Here is a 25,568-nt window from a genome sequence, read left to right on the forward strand (position 1 = left end):
ACACCACAGATAACACAGTGATAACTCTCTGAGTACAGATAATGCAGTAGATGTCACCTGCAGTCCTATGTAACACCACAGATAACACAGTGATAACTCTCTGAGTACAGATAATGTAGTAGGTGTCACCTGCAGTCCTATGTAACACCACAGATAACACAGTGATATCTCTCTGAGTACAGATAATGTAGTAGATGTCACCTGCAGTCCTATGTAACACCACAGATAACACAGTGATAACTCTCTGAGTACAGGTAATGTAGTAGATGTCACCTGCAGTCCTATGTAACACCACAGATAACACAATGATAACTCTCTGAGTACAGATAATGTAGTAGATGTCACCTGCAGTCCTATGTAACAGCACAGATAACACAGTGATAACTCTCTGAGTACAGATAATGTAGTAGATGTCACCTGCAGTCCTATGTAACACCACAGATAACACAGTGATAACTATCTGAGTACAGATAATGTAGGAGATGTCACCTGCAGTCCTATGTAACACCACAGATAACACAGTGATAACTCTCTGAGTACAGATAATGTAGTAGATGTCACCTGCAGTCCTATGTAACACCACAGATAACACAGTGATAACTCTCTGAGTACAGATAATGTAGTAGGTGTCACCTGCAGTCCTATGTAACACCACAGATAACACAGTGATAACTCTCTGAGTACAGATAATGTAGTAGATGTCACCTGCAGTCCTATGTAACACCACAGATAACACAGTGATATCTCTCTGAGTACAGATAATGTAGTAGATGTCGCCTGCAGTCCTATGTAACACCACAGATAACACAGTGATAACTCTCTGTGTACAGGTAATGTAGTAGATGTCGCCTGCAGTCCTATGTAACACCACAGATCAGATAACACAGTGATAACTCTCTGAGTACAGATAATGCAGTAGATGTCACCTGCAGTCCTATGTAACACCACAGATAACACAGTGATAACTCTCTGAGTACAGATAATGTAGTAGGTGTCACCTGCAGTCCTATGTAACACCACAGATAACACTGTGATAACTCTCTGAGTACAGATAATGTAGCAGATGTCACCTGCAGTCCTATGTAACACCACAGATAACACAGTGATATCTCTCGGAGTACAGATAATGTAGTAGATGTCACCTGCAGTCCTATGTAACACCACAGATAACACAGTGATAACTCTCTGAGTACAGATAATGTAGTAGGTGTCACCTGCAGTCCTATGTAACACCACAGATAACACAGTGATATCTCTCTGAGTACAGATAATGTAGTAGATGTCACCTGCAGTCCTATGTAACACCACAGATAACACAGTGATAACTCTCTGAGTACAGATAATGTAGCAGATGTCACCTGCAGTCCTATGTAACACCACAGATAACACAGTGATAACTCTCTGAGTACAGATAATGCAGTAGATGTCACCTGCAGTCCTATGTAACACCACAGATAACACAGTGATAACTCTCTGAGTACAGATAATGTAGTAGATGTCACCTGCAGTCCTATGTAACACCACAGATAACACAGTGATATCTCTCTGAGTACAGATAATGTAGTAGATGTCACCTGCAGTCCTATGTAACACCACAGATAACACAGTGATAACTCTCTGAGTACAGGTAATGTAGTAGATTTCACCTGCAGTCCTATGTAACACCACATATAACACAATGATAACTCTCTGAGTACAGATAATGTAGTAGATGTCACCTGCAGTCCTATGTAACAGCACAGATAACACAGTGATAACTCTCTGAGTACAGATAATGTAGTAGATGTCACCTGCAGTCCTATGTAACACCACAGATAACACAGTGATAACTCTCTGAGTACAGATAATGTAGGAGATGTCACCTGCAGTCCTATGTAACACCACAGATAACACAGAGATAACTCTCTGAGTACAGATAATGTAGTAGATGTCACCTGCAGTCCTATGTAACACCACAGATAACACAGTGATAACTCTCTGAGTACAGATAATGTAGTAGGTGTCACCTGCAGTCCTATGTAACACCACAGATAACACAGTGATAACTCTCTGTGTACAGAAAATGTAGTAGATGTCACCTGCAGTCCTATGTAACACCACAGATAACACAGTGATATCTCTCTGAGTACAGATAATGTAGTAGATGTCGCCTGCAGTCCTATGTAACACCACAGATAACACAGTGATAACTCTCTGAGTACAGATAATGTAGCAGATGTCACCTGCAGTCCTATGTAACACCACAGATAACACAGTGATAACTCTCTGAGTACAGATAATGCAGTAGATGTCACCTGCAGTCCTATGTAACACCACAGATAACACAGTGATAACTCTCTGAGTACAGATAATTAAGTAGGTGTCACCTGCAGTCCTATGTAACACCACAGATAACACAGTGATAACTCTCTGAGTACAGATAATGTAGTAGATGTCACCTGCAGTCCTATGTAACACCACGGATAACACAGTGATATCTCTCTGAGTACAGATAATGTAGTAGATGTCACCTGCAGTCCTATGTAACACCACAGATAACACAGTGATAACTCTCTGAGTACATATAATGTAGTAGATGTCATCTGCAGTCCCATGTAACACCACAGATAACACAGTGATAACTCTCTGAGTACAGGTAATGTAGTAGATGTCACCTGCAGTCCTATGTAACAGCACAGATAACACAATGATAACTCTCTGAGTACAGATAATGTAGTAGATGTCACCTGCAGTCCTATGTAACAGCACAGATAACACAGTGATAACTCTCTGAGTACAGATAATGTAGTAGGTGTCACCTGCAGTCCTATGTAACACCACAGATAACACAGTGATAACTCTCTGAGTACAGATAATGTAGCAGATGTCAGGTGCAGTCCTATGTAACACCACAGATAACACAGTGATAACTCTCTGAGTACAGATAATGCAGTAGATGTCACCTGCAGTCCTATGTAACACCACAGATAACACAGTGATAACTCTCTGAGTACAGATAATGTAGTAGGTGTCACCTGCAGTCCTATGTAACACCACAGATAACACAGTGATAACTCTCTGAGTACAGATAATGTAGTAGATGTCACCTGCAGTCCTATGTAACACCACAGATAACACAGTGATATCTCTCTGAGTACAGATAATGTAGTAGATGTCACCTGCAGTCCTATGTAACACCACAGATAACACAGTGATAACTCTCTGAGTACAGATAATGTAGTAGGTGTCACCTGCAGTCCTATGTAACACCACAGATAACACAGTGATAACTCTCTGAGTACAGATAATGTAGTAGATGTCACCTGCAGTCCTATGTAACACCACAGATAACACAGTGATAACTCTCTGAGTACAGATAATGTAGCAGATGTTACGTGCAGTCCTATGTAACACCACAGATAACACAGTGATAACTCTCTGAGTACAGATAATGCAGTAGATGTCACCTGCAGTCCTATGTAACACCACAGATAACACAGTGATAACTCTCTGAAGACAGATAATGTAGTAGATGTCACCTGCAGTCCTATGTAACACCACAGATAACACAGTGATATCTCTCTGAGTACAGATAATGTAGTACATGTCATCTGCAGTCCTATGTAACAGCACAGATAACACAGTGATAACTCTCTGAGCACAGATAATGTAGTAGGTGTCACCTGCAGTCCTATGTAACACCACAGATAACACAGTGATAACTCTCTGAGTACAGATAATGTAGTAGGTGTCACCTGCAGTCCTATGTAACACCACAGATAACACAGTGATAACTCTCTGAGTACAGATAATGTAGTAGATGTCACCTGCAGTCCTATGTAACACCACAGATAACACAGTGATAACTCTCTGTGTACAGGTAATGTAGTAGATGTCACCTGCAGTCCTATGTAACACCACAGATCAGATAACACAGTGATAACTCTCTGAGTACAGATAATGTAGTAGATGTCACCTGCAGTCCTATGTAACACCACAGATAACACAGTGATAACTCTCTGAGTACAGATAATGTAGCAGATGTCACCTGCAGTCCTATGTAACACCACAGATAACACAGTGATAACTCTCTGAGTACAGATAATGCAGTAGATGTCACCTGCAGTCCTATGTAACACCACAGATAACACAGTGATAACTCTCTGAGTACAGATAATGTAGCAGATGTTACGTGCAGTCCTATGTAACACCACAGATAACACAGTGATAACTCTCTGAGTACAGATAATGCAGTAGATGTCACCTGCAGTCCTATGTAACACCACAGATAACACAGTGATAACTCTCTGAAGACAGATAATGTAGTAGATGTCACCTGCAGTCCTATGTAACACCACAGATAACACAGTGATATCTCTCTGAGTACAGATAATGTAGTACATGTCATCTGCAGTCCTATGTAACAGCACAGATAACACAGTGATAACTCTCTGAGCACAGATAATGTAGTAGGTGTCACCTGCAGTCCTATGTAACACCACAGATAACACAGTGATAACTCTCTGAGTACAGATAATGTAGTAGGTGTCACCTGCAGTCCTATGTAACACCACAGATAACACAGTGATAACTCTCTGAGTACAGATAATGTAGTAGGTGTCACCTGCAGTCCTATGTAACACCACAGATAACACAGTGATAACTCTCTGAGTACAGATAATGTAGTAGGTGTCACCTGCAGTCCTATGTAACACCACAGATAACACAGTGATAACTCTCTGAGTACAGATAATGTAGTAGATGTCACCTGCAGTCCTATGTAACACCACAGATAACACAGTGATAACTCTCTGTGTACAGGTAATGTAGTAGATGTCACCTGCAGTCCTATGTAACACCACAGATAACACAGTGATAACTCTCTGAGTACAGATAATGTAGCAGATGTCACCTGCAGTCCTATGTAACACCACAGATAACACAGTGATAACTCTCTGAGTACAGATAATGCAGTAGATGTCACCTGCAGTCCTATGTAACACCACAGATAACACAGTGATATCTCTCTGAGTACAAGTAATGTAGTAGATGTCACCTGCAGTCCTATGTAACACCACAGATAACACAATGATAACTCTCTGAGCACACATAATATAGTAGGTGTCACCTGCAGTCCTATGTAACACCACAGATAACACAGTGATAACTCTCTGAGTACAGATAATGTAGTAGGTGTCACCTGCAGTCCTATGTAACACCACAGATAACACAGTGATAACTCTCTGAGTACAGATAATGTAGTAGATGTCACCTGCAGTCCTATGTAACACCACAGATAACACAGTGATAACTCTCTGAGTACAAGTAATGTAGTAGATGTCACCTGCAATCCTATGTAACACCACAGATAACACAGTGATAACTCTCTGAGTACAAGTAATGTAGTAGATGTCACCTGCAATCCTATGTAACACCACAGATAACACAGTGATAACTCTCTGAGTACAGATAATGTAGGAGATGTCACCTGCAGTCATATGTAACACCACAGATAACACAGTGATAACTCTCTGAGTACAGGTAATGTAGTAGATTTCACCTGCAGTCCTATGTAACACCACATATAACACAATGATAACTCTCTGAGTACAGATAATGTAGTAGATGTCACCTGCAGTCCTATGTAACAGCACAGATAACACAGTGATAACTCTCTGAGTACAGATAATGTAGTAGATGTCACCTGCAGTCCTATGTAACACCACAGATAACACAGTGATAACTCTCTGAGTACAGATAATGTAGGAGATGTCACCTGCAGTCCTATGTAACACCACAGATAACACAGAGATAACTCTCTGAGTACAGATAATGTAGTAGATGTCACCTGCAGTCCTATGTAACACCACAGATAACACAGTGATAACTCTCTGAGTACAGATAATGTAGTAGGTGTCACCTGCAGTCCTATGTAACACCACAGATAACACAGTGATAACTCTCTGAGTACAGAAAATGTAGTAGATGTCACCTGCAGTCCTATGTAACACCACAGATAACACAGTGATATCTCTCTGAGTACAGATAATGTAGTAGATGTCGCCTGCAGTCCTATGTAACACCACAGATAACACAGTGATAACTCTCTGTGTACAGGTAATGTAGTAGATGTCGCCTGCAGTCCTATGTAACACCACAGATCAGATAACACAGTGATAACTCTCTGAGTACAGATAATGTAGTAGATGTCACCTGCAGTCCTATGTAACACCACAGATAACACAGTGATAACTCTCTGAGTACAGATAATGTAGCAGATGTCACCTGCAGTCCTATGTAACACCACAGATAACACAGTGATAACTCTCTGAGTACAGATAATGCAGTAGATGTCACCTGCAGTCCTATGTAACACCACAGATAACACAGTGATAACTCTCTGAGTACAGATAATGTAGTAGGTGTCACCTGCAGTCCTATGTAACACCACAGATAACACAGTGATAACTCTCTGAGTACAGATAATGTAGTAGATGTCACCTGCAGTCCTATGTAACACCACAGATAACACAGTGATATCTCTCTGAGTACAGATAATGTAGTAGATGTCACCTGCAGTCCTATGTAACACCACAGATAACACAGTGATAACTCTCTGAGTACAGATAATGTAGTAGGTGTCACCTGCAGTCCTATGTAACACCACAGATAACACAGTGATAACTCTCTGAGTACAGATAATGTAGTAGATGTCACCTGCAGTCCTATGTAACACCACAGATAACACAGTGATAACTCTCTGAGTACAGATAATGTAGCAGATGTTACGTGCAGTCCTATGTAACACCACAGATAACACAGTGATAATTCTCTGAGTACAGATAATGCAGTAGATGTCACCTGCAGTCCTATGTAACACCACAGATAACACAGTGATAACTCTCTGAAGACAGATAATGTAGTAGATGTCACCTGCAGTCCTATGTAACACCACAGATAACACAGTGATATCTCTCTGAGTACAGATAATGTAGTAGATGTCATCTGCAGTCCCATGTAACACCACAGATAACACAGTGATAACTCTCTGAGTACAGGTAATGTAGTAGATGTCACCTGCAGTCCTATGTAACAGCACAGATAACACAATGATAACTCTCTGAGTACAGATAATGTAGTAGATGTCACCTGCAGTCCTATGTAACAGCACAGATAACACAGTGATAACTCTCTGAGTACAGATAATGTAGTAGGTGTCACCTGCAGTCCTATGTAACACCACAGATAACACAGTGATAACTCTCTGAGTACAGATAATGTAGCAGATGTCACCTGCAGTCCTATGTAACACCACAGATAACACAGTGATAACTCTCTGAGTACAGATAATGCAGTAGATGTCACCTGCAGTCCTATGTAACACCACAGATAACACAGTGATAACTCTCTGAGTACAGATAATGTAGTAGGTGTCACCTGCAGTCCTATGTAACACCACAGATAACACAGTGATAACTCTCTGAGTACAGATAATGTAGTAGATGTCACCTGCAGTCCTATGTAACACCACAGATAACACAGTGATATCTCTCTGAGTACAGATAATGTAGTAGATGTCACCTGCAGTCCTATGTAACACCACAGATAACACAGTGATAACTCTCTGAGTACAGATAATGTAGTAGGTGTCACCTGCAGTCCTATGTAACACCACAGATAACACAGTGATAACTCTCTGAGTACAGATAATGTAGTAGATGTCACCTGCAGTCCTATGTAACACCACAGATAACACAGTGATAACTCTCTGAGTACAGATAATGTAGCAGATGTTACGTGCAGTCCTATGTAACACCACAGATAACACAGTGATAACTCTCTGAGTACAGATAATGCAGTAGATGTCACCTGCAGTCCTATGTAACACCACAGATAACACAGTGATAACTCTCTGAAGACAGATAATGTAGTAGATGTCACCTGCAGTCCTATGTAACACCACAGATAACACAGTGATATCTCTCTGAGTACAGATAATGTAGTAGATGTCATCTGCAGTCCCATGTAACACCACAGATAACACAGTGATAACTCTCTGAGTACAGGTAATGTAGTAGATGTCACCTGCAGTCCTATGTAACACCACAGATAACACAGTGATATCTCTCTGAGTACAGATAATGTAGTAGATGTCACCTGCAGTCCTATGTAACACCACAGATAACACAGTGATAACTCTCTGAGTACAGGTAATGTAGTAGATGTCACCTGCAGTCCTATGTAACACCACAGATAACACAATGATAACTCTCTGAGTACAGATAATGTAGTAGATGTCACCTGCAGTCCTATGTAACAGCACAGATAACACAGTGATAACTCTCTGAGCACAGATAATGTAGTAGGTGTCACCTGCAGTCCTATGTAACACCACAGATAACACAGTGATAACTCTCTGAGTACAGATAATGTAGTAGGTGTCACCTGCAGTCCTATGTAACACCACAGATAACACAGTGATAACTCTCTGAGTACAGATAATGTAGTAGATGTCACCTGCAGTCCTATGTAACACCACAGATAACACAGTGATAACTCTCTGTGTACAGGTAATGTAGTAGATGTCACCTGCAGTCCTATGTAACACCACAGATCAGATAACACAGTGATAACTCTCTGAGTACAGATAATGTAGTAGATGTCACCTGCAGTCCTATGTAACACCACAGATAACACAGTGATAACTCTCTGAGTACAGATAATGTAGCAGATGTCACCTGCAGTCCTATGTAACACCACAGATAACACAGTGATAACTCTCTGAGTACAGATAATGCAGTAGATGTCACCTGCAGTCCTATGTAACACCACAGATAACACAGTGATATCTCTCTGAGTACAAGTAATGTAGTAGATGTCACCTGCAGTCCTATGTAACACCACAGATAACACAATGATAACTCTCTGAGCACACATAATATAGTAGGTGTCACCTGCAGTCCTATGTAACACCACAGATAACACAGTGATAACTCTCTGAGTACAGATAATGTAGTAGGTGTCACCTGCAGTCCTATGTAACACCACAGATAACACAGTGATAACTCTCTGAGTACAGATAATGTAGTAGATGTCACCTGCAGTCCTATGTAACACCACAGATAACACAGTGATAACTCTCTGAGTACAAGTAATGTAGTAGATGTCACCTGCAATCCTATGTAACACCACAGATAACACAGTGATAACTCTCTGAGTACAAGTAATGTAGTAGATGTCACCTGCAATCCTATGTAACACCACAGATAACACAGTGATAACTCTCTGAGTACAGATAATGTAGGAGATGTCACCTGCAGTCATATGTAACACCACAGATAACACAGTGATAACTCTCTGAGTACAGATAATGTAGTAGATGTCACCTGCAGTCCTATGTAACACCACAGATAACACAGTGATAACTCTCTGAGTACAGATAATGTAGTAGGTGTCACCTGCAGTCCTATGTAACACCACAGATAACACAGTGATAACTCTCTGAGTACAGATAATGTAGTAGATGTCACCTGCAGTCCTATGTAACACCACAGATAACACAGTGATATCTCTCTGAGTACAGGTAATGTAGTAGATGTCACCTGCAGTCCTATGTAACACCACAGATAACACAGTGATATCTCTCTGAGTACAGATAATGTAGTAGATGTCGCCTGCAGTCCTATGTAACACCACAGATAACACAGTGATAACTCTCTGTGTACAGGTAATGTAGTAGATGTCGCCTGCAGTTCTATGTAACACCACAGATAACACAGTGATAACTCTCTGAGTACAGATAATGTAGTAGATGTCACCTGCAGTCCTGTGTAACACCACAGATAACACAGTGATATCTCTCTGAGTACAGATAATGTAGCAGATGTCACCTGCAGTCCTATGTAACACCACAGATAACACAGTGATAACTCTCTGAGTACAGATAATGCAGTAGATGTCACCTGTAGTCCTATGTAATACCACAGATAACACAGTGATAACTCTCTGAGTTCAGATAATGTAGTAGATGTCACCTGCAGTCCTATGTAACACCACAGATAACACAGTGATAACTCTCTGAGTACAGATAATGCAGTAGATGTCACCTGTAGTCCTATGTAACACCACAGATAACACAGTGATAACTCTCTGAGTACAGATAATGCAGTAGATGTCACCTGCAGTCCTATGTAACACCACAGATAACACAGTGATAACTCTCTGAGTACAGATAATGTAGTAGATGTCACCTGCAGTCCTATGTAACACCACAGATAACACAGTGATAACTCTCTGAGTACAGATAATGTAGCAGATGTCACCTGCAGTCCTATGTAACACCACAGATAACACAGTGATAACTCTCTGAGTACAGATAATGCAGTAGATGTCACCTGTAGTCCTATGTAACACCACAGATAACACAGTGATAACTCTCTGAGTACAGATAATGCAGTAGATGTCACCTGCAGTCCTATGTAACACCACAGATAACACAGTGATAACTCTCTGAGTACAGATAATGCAGTAGATGTCACCTGCCGTCCTATGTAACACCACAGATAACACAGTGATAACTCTCCGTGTACAGGTAATGTAGTAGATGTCGCCTGCAGTCCTATGTAACACCACAGATCAGATAACACAGTGATAACTCTCTGAGTACAGATAATGTAGTAGATGTCACCTGCAGTCCTATGTAACACCACAGATAACACAGTGATAACTCTCTGAGTACAGATAATGTAGTAGGTGTCACCTGCAGTCCTATGTAACACCACAGATAACACAGTGATAACTCTCTGAGTACAGATAATGTAGTAGATGTCACCTGCAGTCCTATGTAACACCACAGATAACACAGTGATAACTCTCTGAGTACAGATAATGCAGTAGATGTCACCTGCAGTCCTATGTAACACCACAGATAACACAGTGATAACTCTCTGAGTACAGATAATGTAGTAGGTGTCACCTGCAGTCCTATGTAACACCACAGATAACACAGTGATAACTCTCTGAGTACAGATAATGTAGTAGATGTCACCTGCAGTCCTATGTAACACCACAGATAACACAGTGATAACTCTCTGAGTACAGATAATGTAGTAGGTGTCACCTGCAGTCCTATGTAACACCACAGATAACACAGTGATAACTCTCTGAGTACAGATAATGTAGTAGATGTCACCTGCAGTCCTATGTAACACCACAGATAACACAGTGATAACTCTCTGAGTACAGATAATGTAGTAGATGTCACCTGCAGTCCTATGTAACAACACAGATAACACAGTGATATCTCTCTGAGTACAGATAATGTAGTAGATGTCACCTGCAGTCCTATGTAACACCACAGATAACACACTGATCACTCTCTGAGTACAGATAATGTAGTAGATGTCGCCTGCAGTCCTATGTAACACCACAGATAACACAGTGATAACTCCCTGAGTACAGATAATGTAGTAGATGTCACCTGCAGTCCCATGTAACACCAAAGATAACACAGTGATAACTCCCTGAGTACAGGTAATGTACTAGATGTCGCATGCAGTCCTATGTTACACCACAGATCAGATAACACAGTGATAACTCCCTGAGTACAGATAATGTAGTAGATGTCACCTGCAGTCCTATGTAACACCACAGATAACACAGTGATAACTCCCTGAGTACAGATAATGTAGTAGATGCAACCTGCAGTCCTATGTAACACCACAGATAACACAGTGATAACTCTCTGAGTACAGATAATGTAGTAGATGTCACCTGCAGTCCTATGTAACACCACAGAAAACACAGTGATAACTCTCTGAGTACAGATAATGTAGTAGATGTCACCTGCAGTCCTATGTAACACCACAGATAACACAGTGATAACTCTCTGAGTACAGATAATGTAGTAGATGTCACCTGCAGTCCTATGTAACACCACAGATAAGACAGTGATAACTCTCTGAGTACTGATAATGTAGTAGATGTCGCCTGCAGTCCTATGTAACACCACAGATAACACACTGATAACTCTCTGAGTACAGATAATGTAGGAGATGTCACCGGCAGTCCTATGTAACACCACAGATAACACAGTGATAACTCTCTGAGTACAGATAATGTAGTAGATGTCACCTGCAGTCCTATGTAACACCACAGATAACACAGTGATAACTCTCTGAGTACAGATAATGTAGTAGATGTCAACTGCAGTCCTATGTAACACCACAGATAACACAGTGATAACACTCTGAGTACAGATAATGTAGTAGGTGTCACCTGCAGTCCTATGTAACACCACAGAAAACACAGTGATAACTCTCTGAGTACAGATAATGTAGTAGATGTCACCTGCAGTCCTATGTAACACCACAGATAACACAGTGATAACTCTCTGAGTACTGATAATGTAGTAGATGTCGCCTGCAGTCCTATGTAACACCACAGATAACACACTGATAACTCTCTGAGTACAGATAATGTAGGAGATGTCACCGGCAGTCCTATGTAACACCACAGATAACACAGTGATAACTCTCTGAGTACAGATAATGTAGTAGATGTCACCTGCAGTCCTATGTAACACCACAGATAACACAGTGATATCTCTCTGAGTACAGATAATGTAATAGATGTCACCTGCAGTCCTATGTAACACCACAGATAACACAGTGATAACTCTCTGAGTACAGGTAATGTAGTAGATGTCACCTGCAGTCCTATGTAACACCACAGATAACACAATGATAACTCTCTGAGTACAGATAATGTAGTAGATGTCACCTGCAGTCCTATGTAACACCACAGATAATACAGTGATAACTCTCTGAGTACAGATAATGTAGTAGATGTCACCTGCAGTCCTATGTAACACCACAGATAACACACTGATCACTCTCTGAGTACAGATAATGTAGTAGATGTCGCCTGCAGTCCTATGTAACACCACAGATAACACAGTGATAACTCCCTGAGTACAGATAATGTAGTAGATGTCACCTGCAGTCCCATGTAACACCAAAGATAACACAGTGATAACTCCCTGAGTACAGGTAATGTAGTAGATGTCGCATGCAGTCCTATGTAACACCACAGATCAGATAACACAGTGATAACTCCCTGAGTACAGATAATGTAGTACATGTCACCTGCAGTCCTATGTAACACCACAGATAACACAGTGATAACTCCCTGAGTACAGATAATGTAGTAGATGCAACCTGCAGTCCTATGTAACACCACAGATAACACAGTGATAACTCTCTGAGTACAGATAATGTAGTAGATGTCACCTGCAGTCCTATGTAACACCACAGATAACACAGTGATAACTCTCTGAGTACAGATAATGTAGTACATGTCACCTGCAGTCCTATGTAACACCACAGATAACACAGTGATAACTCTCTGAGTACAGGTAATGTAGTAGATGTCACCTGCAGTCCTATTTAACACCACAGATAACACAGTGATAACTCTCTGAGTACAGATAATGTAGTAGATGTCGCCTGCAGTGCTATGTAACACCACAGATAACACAGTGATGACTCTCTGAGTACAGATAATGTAGTAGGTGTCACCTGCAGTCCTATGTAACACCACAGAAAACACAGTGATAACTCTCTGAGTACAGATAATGTAGTAGATGTCACCTGCAGTCCTATGTAACACCACAGATAACACAGTGATAACTCTCTGAGTACTGATAATGTAGTAGATGTCGCCTGCAGTCCTATGTAACACCACAGATAACACACTGATAACTCTCTGAGTACAGATAATGTAGGAGATGTCACCGGCAGTCCTATGTAACACCACAGATAACACAGTGATAACTCTCTGAGTACAGATAATGTAGTAGATGTCACCTGCAGTCCTATGTAACACCACAGATAACACAGTGATATCTCTCTGAGTACAGATAATGTAATAGATGTCACCTGCAGTCCTATGTAACACCACAGATAACACAGTGATAACTCTCTGAGTACAGGTAATGTAGTAGATGTCACCTGCAGTCCTATGTAACACCACAGATAACACAATGATAACTCTCTGAGTACAGATAATGTAGTAGATGTCACCTGCAGTCCTATGTAACACCACAGATAATACAGTGATAACTCTCTGAGTACAGATAATGTAGTAGGTGTCACCTGCAGTCCTATGTAACAGCACAGATAACACAGTGATAACTCTCTGAGTACAGATAATGTAGTAAGTGTCACCTGCAGTCCTATGTAACACCACAGATAACACAGTAATAACTCTCTGAGTACAGATAATGTAGTAGATGTCACCTGCACTTCTATGTAACACCACAGATAACACAGTGATAACTCTCTGAGTACAGATAATGTAGTAGATGTCACATGCAGTCCTATGTAACACCACAGATAACACAGTGATAACTCTCTGAGTACAGATAATGTAGTAGATGTCACCTGCAGTCCTATGTAACACCACAGATAACACAGTGATATCTCTCTGAGTACAGATAATGTAATAGATGTCACCTGCAGTCCTATGTAACACCACAGATAACACAGTGATAACTCTCTGAGTACAGGTAATGTAGTAGATGTCACCTGCAGTCCTATGTAACACCACAGATAACACAATGATAACTCTCTGAGTACAGATAATGTAGTAGATGTCACCTGCAGTCCTATGTAACACCACAGATAATACAGTGATAACTCTCTGAGTACAGATAATGTAGTAGGTGTCACCTGCAGTCCTATGTAACAGCACAGATAACACAGTGATAACTCTCTGAGTACAGATAATGTAGTAGGTGTCACCTGCAGTCCTATGTAACACCACAGATAACACAGTAATAACTCTCTGAGTACAGATAATGTAGTAGATGTCACCTGCACTTCTATGTAACACCACAGATAACACAGTGATAACTCTCTGAGTACAGATAATGTAGTAGATGTCACATGCAGTCCTATGTAACACCACAGATAACACAGTGATAACTCTCTGAGAACAGATAATGTAGTAGATGTCGCCTGCAGTCCTATGTAACACCACAGATAACACAGTGATAACTCCCTGAGTACAGATAATGTAGTAGATGTCACCTGCAGTCCCATGTAACACCACAGATAACACAGTGATAACTCCCTGAGTACAGGTAATGTAGTAGATGTCGCCTGCAGTCCTATGTAACACCACAGATCAGATAACACAGTGATAACTCCCTGAGTACAGATAATGTAGTAGATGTCACCTGCAGTCCTATGTAACACCACAGATAACACAGTGATAACCCCCTGAGTACAGATAATGTAGTAGATGCAACCTGCAGTCCTATGTAACACCACAGATAACACAGTGATAACTCTCTGAGTACAGATAATGTAGTAGATGTCACCTGCAGTCCTATGTAACACCACAGATAACACAGTGATAACTCTCTGAGTACTGATAATGTAGTAGATGTCGCCTGCAGTCCTATGTAACACCACAGATAACACACTGATAACTCTCTGAGTACAGATAATGTAGGAGATGTCACCGGCAGTCCTATGTAACACCACAGATAACACAGTGATAACTCTCTGAGTACAGATAATGTAGTAGATGTCACCTGCAGTCCTATGTAACACCACAGATAACACAGTGATATCTCTCTGAGTACAGATAATGTAATAGATGTCACCTGCAGTCCTATGTAACACCACAGATAACACAGTGATAACTCTCTGAGTACAGGTAATGTAGTAGATGTCACCTGCAGTCCTATGTAACACCACAGATAACACAATGATAACTCTCTGAGTACAGATAATGTAGTAGATGTCACCTGCAGTCCTATGTAACACCACAGATAACACAGTGATAACTCTCTGAGTACAGATAATGTAGTAGGTGTCACCTGCAGTCCTATGTAACACCACAGATAACACAGTGATAACTCTCTGAGTGCAGATAATGTAGTAGATGTCACATGCAGTCCTATGTAACACCACAGATAACACAGTGATAACTCTCTGAGTACAGATAATGTAGTAGATGTCGCCTGCAGTCCTATGTAACACCACAGATAACACAGTGATAACTCCCTGAGTACAGATAATGTAGTAGATGTCACCTGCAGTCCTATGTAACACCACAGATAACACAGTGATAACTCCCTGAGTACAGGTAATGTAGTAGATGTCGCCTGCAGTCCTATGTAACACCACAGATCAGATAACACAGTGATAACTCCCTGAGTACAGATAATGTAGTAGATGTCACCTGCAGTCCTATGTAACACCACAGATAACACAGTGATAACCCCCTGAGTACAGATAATGTAGTAGATGCAACCTGCAGTCCTATGTAACACCACAGATAACACAGTGATAACTCTCTGAGTACAGATAATGTAGTAGATGTCACCTGCAGTCCTATGTAACACCACAGATAACACAGTGATAACTCTCTGAGTACAGATAATGTAGTAGATGTCACCTGCAGTCCTATGTAACACCACAGATAACACAGTGATAACTCTCTGAGTACAGACAATGTAGTAGGTGTCACCTGCAGTCCTATGTAACACCACAGATAACACAGTGATAACTCTCTGAGTACAGATAATGTAGTAGATGTCGCCTGCAATCCTATGTAACACCACAGATAACACAGTGATAACTCTCTGAGTACAGATAATGTAGTAGATGTCACCTGCAGTCCTATGTAACACCACAGATAACACAGTGATAACTCTCTGAGTACAGATAATGTAGTAGATGTCACCTGCAGTCCTATGTAACACCACATATAACACAGTGATAACTCTCTGAGTACAGATAATGTAGTAGATGTCACCCGCAGTCCTATGTAATACCACAGATAACACAGTGATAACTCTCTGAGTACAGATAATGTAGTAGGTGTCACCTGCAGTCCTATGTAACACCACAGATAACACAGTGATAACTCTCTGAGTACAGATAATGTAGTAGATGTCACCTGCAGTTCTATGTAACACCACAGATAACACAGTGATAACTCTCTGAGTACTGATAATGTAGTAGATGTCACATGCAGTCCTATGTAACACCACAGATAACACAGTGATAACTCTCTGAGTACAGATAATGTAGTAGATGTCGCCTGCAGTCCTATGTAACACCACAGATAACACAGTGATAACTCCCTGAGTACAGATAATGTAGTAGATGTCACCTGCAGTCCCATGTAACACCACAGATAACACAGTGATAACTCCCTAAGTACAGGTAATGTAGTAGATGTCGCCTGCAGTCCTATGTAACACCACAGATCAGATAACACAGTGATAACTCCCTGAGTACAGATAATGTAGTAGATGTCACCTGCAGTCCTATGTAACACCACAGATAACACAGTGATAACTCCCTGAGTACAGATAATGTAGTAGATGCAACCTGCAGTCCTATGTAACACCACAGATAACACAGTGATAACTCTCTGAGTACAGATAATGTAGTAGATGTCACCTGCAGTCCTATGTAACACCACAGATAACACAGTGATAACTCTCTGAGTACAGATAATGTAGTAGATGTCACCTGCAGTCCTATGTAACACCACAGATAACACAGTGATAACTCTCTGAGTACAGATAATGTAGTAGATGTCACCTGCAGTCCTATGTAACACCACAGATAACACAGTGATAACTCTCTGAGTACAGATAATGTAGTAGGTGTCACCTGGAGTCCTATGTAACACCACAGATAACACAGTGATATCTCTCTGAATACAGATAATGTAGTAGATATAACCTGCAGTCCTATGTAACACCACAGATAACACAGTGATAACTCTCTGAGTACAGATAATGTAGTAGATGTCGCCTGCAGTGCTATGTAACACCATAGATAACACAGTGATGACTCTCTGAGTACAGATAATGTAGTAGGTGTCACCTGCAGTCCTATGTAACACCACAGATAACACATTGATAACTCTCTGAGTACAGATAATGTAGTAGATGTCACCTGCAGTCCTATGTAACACCACAGATAACACAGTGATAACTCTCTGAGTACTGATAATGTAGTAGATGTCACCTGCAGTCCTATGTAACACCACAGATAACACAGTGATAACTCTCTGAGTACAGATAATGTAGTAGATGTCACCTGCAGTCCTATGTAACACCACAGATAACACAGTGATAACTCTCTGAGTACTGATAATGTAGTAGATGTCACCTGCGGTCCTATGTAACACCACAGATAACACAGTGATAACTCTCTGAGTACTGATAATGTAGTAGATGTCGCCTGCAGTCCTATGTAACACCACAGATAACACACTGATAACTCTCTGAGTACAGATAATGTAGGAGATGTCACCGGCAGTCCTATGTAACAACACAGATAACACAGTGATAACTCTCTTAGTACAGATAATGTAGTAGATGTCACCTGCAGTCCTATGTAACACCACAGATAACACAGTGATATCTCTCTGAGTACAGATAATGTAGTAGATGTCACCTGCAGTCCTATGTAACACCACAGATAACACAGTGATAACTCTCTGAGTACAGGTAATGTAGTAGATGTCACCTGCAGTCCTATGTAACACCACAGATAACACAATGATAACTCTCTGAGTACAGATAATGTAGTAGATGTCACCTGCAGTCCTATGTAACACCACAGATAACACAGTGATAACTCTCTGAGTACAGATAATGTAGTAGATGTCACCTGCAGTCCTATGTAACACCACAGATAAAACAGTGATATCTCTCTGAGTACAGATAATGTAGTAGATGTCGCCTGCAGTCCTATGTAACACCACAGATAACACAGTGATAACTCTCTGTGTACAGGTAATGTAGTAGATGTCGCCTGCAGTCCTATGTAACACCACAGATCAGATAACACAGTGATAACTCTCTGAGTACAGATAATGTAGTAGATGTCACTTGCAGTCCTATGTAACACCACAGATAACACAGTGATAACTCTCTGAGTACAGATAATGTAGTAGATGTCACCTGCAGTCCTATGTAACACCACAGATAACACAGTGATAACTCTCTGAGTACAGATAATGTAGTAGATGTCACCTGCAGTCCTATGTAACACCACAGATTACACAGTGATAACTCTCTGAGTACAGATAATGTAGTAGATGTCACCTGCAGTCCTATGTAACACCACAGATAACACAGTGATAACTCTCTGAGTACAGATAATGCAGTAGATGTCACCTGCTGTCCTATGTAACAGCACAGATAACACAGTGATAACGCTCTGAGTACAGATAATGTAGTAGATGTCACCTGCAGTCCTATGTAACACCACAGATAACACAGTGATAACTCTCTGAGTACTGATAATGTAGTAGATGTCGCCTGCAGTCCTATGTAACACCACAGATAACACAGTGATAACTCTCTGAGTACTGATAATGTAGTAGATGTCGCCTGCAGTCCTATGTAACACCACAGATAACACAGTGATAACACTCTGAGTACAGATAATGTAGTAGATGTCACCTGCAGTCCTATGTAACACCACAGATAACACAGTGATAACTCTCTGAGTACAGATAATGTAGTAGATGTCGCCTGCAGTCCTATGTAACACCACAGATAACACAGTGATAACTCTCTGAGTACAGGTAATGTAGTAGATGTCGTCTGCAGTCATATGTAACACCACAGATCAGATAGCACAGTGATAACTCTCTGAGTACAGATAATGTAGTAGATGTCACCTGCAGTCCTATGTAACACCACAGATAACACAGTGATAACTCTCTGAGTACTGATAATGTAGTAGATGTCACCTGCAGTCCTATGTAACACCACAGATAACACAGTGATAACTCTCTGAGTACAGATAATGTAGTAGATGTCACCTGCAGTCCTATGTAACACCACAGATAACACAGTGATAACTCTCTGAGTACTGATAATGTAGTAGATGTCACCTGCAGTCCTATGTAACACCACAGATAACACAGTGATAACTCTCTGAGTACAGATAATGTAGTAGATGTCACCTGCAGTCCTAGGTAACACCACAGATAACACAGTGATAACTCTCTGAGTACTGATAATGTAGTAGATGTCGCCTGCAGTCCTATGTAACACCACAGATAACACACTGATAACTCTCTGAGTACAGATAATGTAGGAGATGTCACCGGCAGTCCTATGTAACAACACAGATAACACAGTGATAACTCTCTTAGTACAGATAATGTAGTAGATGTCACCTGCAGTCCTATGTAACACCACAGATAACACAGTGATATCTCTCTGAGTACAGATAATGTAGTAGATGTCACCTGCAGTCCTATGTAACACCACAGATAACACAGTGATAACTCTCTGAGTACAGGTAATGTAGTAGATGTCACCTGCAGTCCTATGTAACACCACAGATAACACAATGATAACTCTCTGAGTACAGATAATGTAGTAGATGTCACCTGCAGTCCTATGTAACACCACAGATAACACAGTGATAACTCTCTGAGTACAGATAATGTAGTAGATGTCACCTGCAGTCCTATGTAACACCACAGATAAAACAGTGATATCTCTCTGAGTACAGATAATGTAGTAGATGTCGCCTGCAGTCCTATGTAACACCACAGATAACACAGTGATAACTCTCTGTGTACAGGTAATGTAGTAGATGTCGCCTGCAGTCCTATGTAACACCACAGATCAGATAACACAGTGATAACTCTCTGAGTACAGATAATGTAGTAGATGTCACTTGCAGTCCTATGTAACACACAGATAACACAGTGATAACTCTCTGAGTACAGATAATGTAGTAGATGTCACCTGCAGTCCTATGTAACACCACAGATAACACAGTGATAACTCTCTGAGTACAGATAATGTAGTAGATGTCACCTGCAGTCCTATGTAACACCACAGATTACACAGTGATAACTCTCTGAGTACAGATAATGTAGGAGATGTCACCGGCAGTCCTATGTAACAACACAGATAACACAGTGATAACTCTCTTAGTACAGATAATGTAGTAGATGTCACCTGCAGTCCTATGTAACACCACAGATAACACAGTGATATCTCTCTGAGTACAGATAATGTAGTAGATGTCACCTGCAGTCCTATGTAACACCACAGATAACACAGTGATAACTCTCTGAGTACAGGTAATGTAGTAGATGTCACCTGCAGTCCTATGTAACACCACAGATAACACAATGATAACTCTCTGAGTACAGATAATGTAGTAGATGTCACCTGCAGTCCTATGTAACACCACAGATAACACAGTGATAACTCTCTGAGTACAGATAATGTAGTAGATGTCACCTGCAGTCCTATGTAACACCACAGATAAAACAGTGATATCTCTCTGAGTACAGATAATGTAGTAGATGTCGCCTGCAGTCCTATGTAACACCACAGATAACACAGTGATAACTCTCTGTGTACAGGTAATGTAGTAGATGTCGCCTGCAGTCCTATGTAACACCACAGATCAGATAACACAGTGATAACTCTCTGAGTACAGATAATGTAGTAGATGTCACTTGCAGTCCTATGTAACACCACAGATAACACAGTGATAACTCTCTGAGTACAGATAATGTAGTAGATGTCACCTGCAGTCCTATGTAACACCACAGATAACACAGTGATAACTCTCTGAGTACAGATAATGTAGTAGATGTCACCTGCAGTCCTATGTAACACCACAGATTACACAGTGATAACTCTCTGAGTACAGATAATGTAGTAGATGTCACCTGCAGTCCTATGTAACACCACAGATAACACAGTGATAACTCTCTGAGTACAGATAATGCAGTAGATGTCACCTGCTGTCCTATGTAACAGCACAGATAACACAGTGATAACGCTCTGAGTACAGATAATGTAGTAGATGTCACCTGCAGTCCTATGTAACACCACAGATAACACAGTGATAACTCTCTGAGTACTGATAATGTAGTAGATGTCGCCTGCAGTCCTATGTAACACCACAGATAACACAGTGATAACTCTCTGAGTACTGATAATGTAGTAGATGTCGCCTGCAGTCCTATGTAACACCACAGATAACACAGTGATAACACTCTGAGTACAGATAATGTAGTAGATGTCACCTGCAGTCCTATGTAACACCACAGATAACACAGTGATAACTCTCTGAGTACAGATAATGTAGTAGATGTCGCCTGCAGTCCTATGTAACACCACAGATAACACAGTGATAACTCCCTGAGTACAGATAATGTAGTAGATGCAACCTGCAGTCCTATGTAACACCACAGATAACACAGTGATAACTCTCTGAGTACAGATAATGTAGTAGATGTCACCTGCAGTCCTATGTAACACCACAGATAACACAGTGATAACTCTCTGAGTACAGATAATGTAGTAGATGTCACCTGCAGTCCTATGTAACACCACAGATAACACAGTGATAACTCTCTGAGTACAGATAATGTAGTAGATGTCACCTGCAGTCCTATGTAACACCACAGATAACACAGTGATAACTCTCTGAGTACAGATAATGTAGTAGGTGTCACCTGGAGTCCTATGTAACACCACAGATAACACAGTGATATCTCTCTGAATACAGATAATGTAGTAGATATAACCTGCAGTCCTATGTAACACCACAGATAACACAGTGATAACTCTCTGAGTACAGATAATGTAGTAGATGTCGCCTGCAGTGCTATGTAACACCATAGATAACACAGTGATGACTCTCTGAGTACAGATAATGTAGTAGGTGTCACCTGCAGTCCTATGTAACACCACAGATAACACATTGATAACTCTCTGAGTACAGATAATGTAGTAGATGTCACCTGCAGTCCTATGTAACACCACAGATAACACAGTGATAACTCTCTGAGTACTGATAATGTAGTAGATGTCACCTGCAGTCCTATGTAACACCACAGATAACACAGTGATAACTCTCTGAGTACAGATAATGTAGTAGATGTCACCTGCAGTCCTATGTAACACCACAGATAACACAGTGATAACTCTCTGAGTACTGATAATGTAGTAGATGTCACCTGCGGTCCTATGTAACACCACAGATAACACAGTGATAACTCTCTGAGTACTGATAATGTAGTAGATGTCGCCTGCAGTCCTATGTAACACCACAGATAACACACTGATAACTCTCTGAGTACAGATAATGTAGGAGATGTCACCGGCAGTCCTATGTAACAACACAGATAACACAGTGATAACTCTCTTAGTACAGATAATGTAGTAGATGTCACCTGCAGTCCTATGTAACACCACAGATAACACAGTGATATCTCTCTGAGTACAGATAATGTAGTAGATGTCACCTGCAGTCCTATGTAACACCACAGATAACACAGTGATAACTCTCTGAGTACAGGTAATGTAGTAGATGTCACCTGCAGTCCTATGTAACACCACAGATAACACAATGATAACTCTCTGAGTACAGATAATGTAGTAGATGTCACCTGCAGTCCTATGTAACACCACAGATAACACAGTGATAACTCTCTGAGTACAGATAATGTAGTAGATGTCACCTGCAGTCCTATGTAACACCACAGATAAAACAGTGATATCTCTCTGAGTACAGATAATGTAGTAGATGTCGCCTGCAGTCCTATGTAACACCACAGATAACACAGTGATAACTCTCTGTGTACAGGTAATGTAGTAGATGTCGCCTGCAGTCCTATGTAACACCACAGATCAGATAACACAGTGATAACTCTCTGAGTACAGATAATGTAGTAGATGTCACTTGCAGTCCTATGTAACACCACAGATAACACAGTGATAACTCTCTGAGTACAGATAATGTAGTAGATGTCACCTGCAGTCCTATGTAACACCACAGATAACACAGTGATAACTCTCTGAGTACAGATAATGTAGTAGATGTCACCTGCAGTCCTATGTAACACCACAGATTACACAGTGATAACTCTCTGAGTACAGATAATGTAGTAGATGTCACCTGCAGTCCTATGTAACACCACAGATAACACAGTGATAACTCTCTGAGTACAGATAATGCAGTAGATGTCACCTGCTGTCCTATGTAACAGCACAGATAACACAGTGATAACGCTCTGAGTACAGATAATGTAGTAGATGTCACCTGCAGTCCTATGTAACACCACAGATAACACAGTGATAACTCTCTGAGTACTGATAATGTAGTAGATGTCGCCTGCAGTCCTATGTAACACCACAGATAACACAGTGATAACTCTCTGAGTACTGATAATGTAGTAGATGTCGCCTGCAGTCCTATGTAACACCACAGATAACACAGTGATAACACTCTGAGTACAGATAATGTAGTAGATGTCACCTGCAGTCCTATGTAACACCACAGATAACACAGTGATAACTCTCTGAGTACAGATAATGTAGTAGATGTCGCCTGCAGTCCTATGTAACACCACAGATAACACAGTGATAACTCTCTGAGTACAGGTAATGTAGTAGATGTCGTCTGCAGTCATATGTAACACCACAGATCAGATAGCACAGTGATAACTCTCTGAGTACAGATAATGTAGTAGATGTCACCTGCAGTCCTATGTAACACCACAGATAACACAGTGATAACTCTCTGAGTACTGATAATGTAGTAGATGTCACCTGCAGTCCTATGTAACACCACAGATAACACAGTGATAACTCTCTGAGTACAGATAATGTAGTAGATGTCACCTGCAGTCCTATGTAACACCACAGATAACACAGTGATAACTCTCTGAGTACTGATAATGTAGTAGATGTCACCTGCAGTCCTATGTAACACCACAGATAACACAGTGATAACTCTCTGAGTACAGATAATGTAGTAGATGTCACCTGCAGTCCTAGGTAACACCACAGATAACACAGTGATAACTCTCTGAGTACTGATAATGTAGTAGATGTCGCCTGCAGTCCTATGTAACACCACAGATAACACACTGATAACTCTCTGAGTACAGATAATGTAGGAGATGTCACCGGCAGTCCTATGTAACAACACAGATAACACAGTGATAACTCTCTTAGTACAGATAATGTAGTAGATGTCACCTGCAGTCCTATGTAACACCACAGATAACACAGTGATATCTCTCTGAGTACAGATAATGTAGTAGATGTCACCTGCAGTCCTATGTAACACCACAGATAACACAGTGATAACTCTCTGAGTACAGGTAATGTAGTAGATGTCACCTGCAGTCCTATGTAACACCACAGATAACACAATGATAACTCTCTGAGTACAGATAATGTAGTAGATGTCACCTGCAGTCCTATGTAACACCACAGATAACACAGTGATAACTCTCTGAGTACAGATAATGTAGTAGATGTCACCTGCAGTCCTATGTAACACCACAGATAAAACAGTGATATCTCTCTGAGTACAGATAATGTAGTAGATGTCGCCTGCAGTCCTATGTAACACCACAGATAACACAGTGATAACTCTCTGTGTACAGGTAATGTAGTAGATGTCGCCTGCAGTCCTATGTAACACCACAGATCAGATAACACAGTGATAACTCTCTGAGTACAGATAATGTAGTAGATGTCACTTGCAGTCCTA

This window comes from Phyllobates terribilis, unplaced genomic scaffold (genome assembly GCF_046119375.1).
Source record: "Phyllobates terribilis strain yellow unplaced genomic scaffold, ASM4611937v1 Scaffold_2__4_contigs__length_985480577, whole genome shotgun sequence".
Classification (NCBI taxonomy): Eukaryota; Metazoa; Chordata; class Amphibia; order Anura; family Dendrobatidae; genus Phyllobates; species Phyllobates terribilis.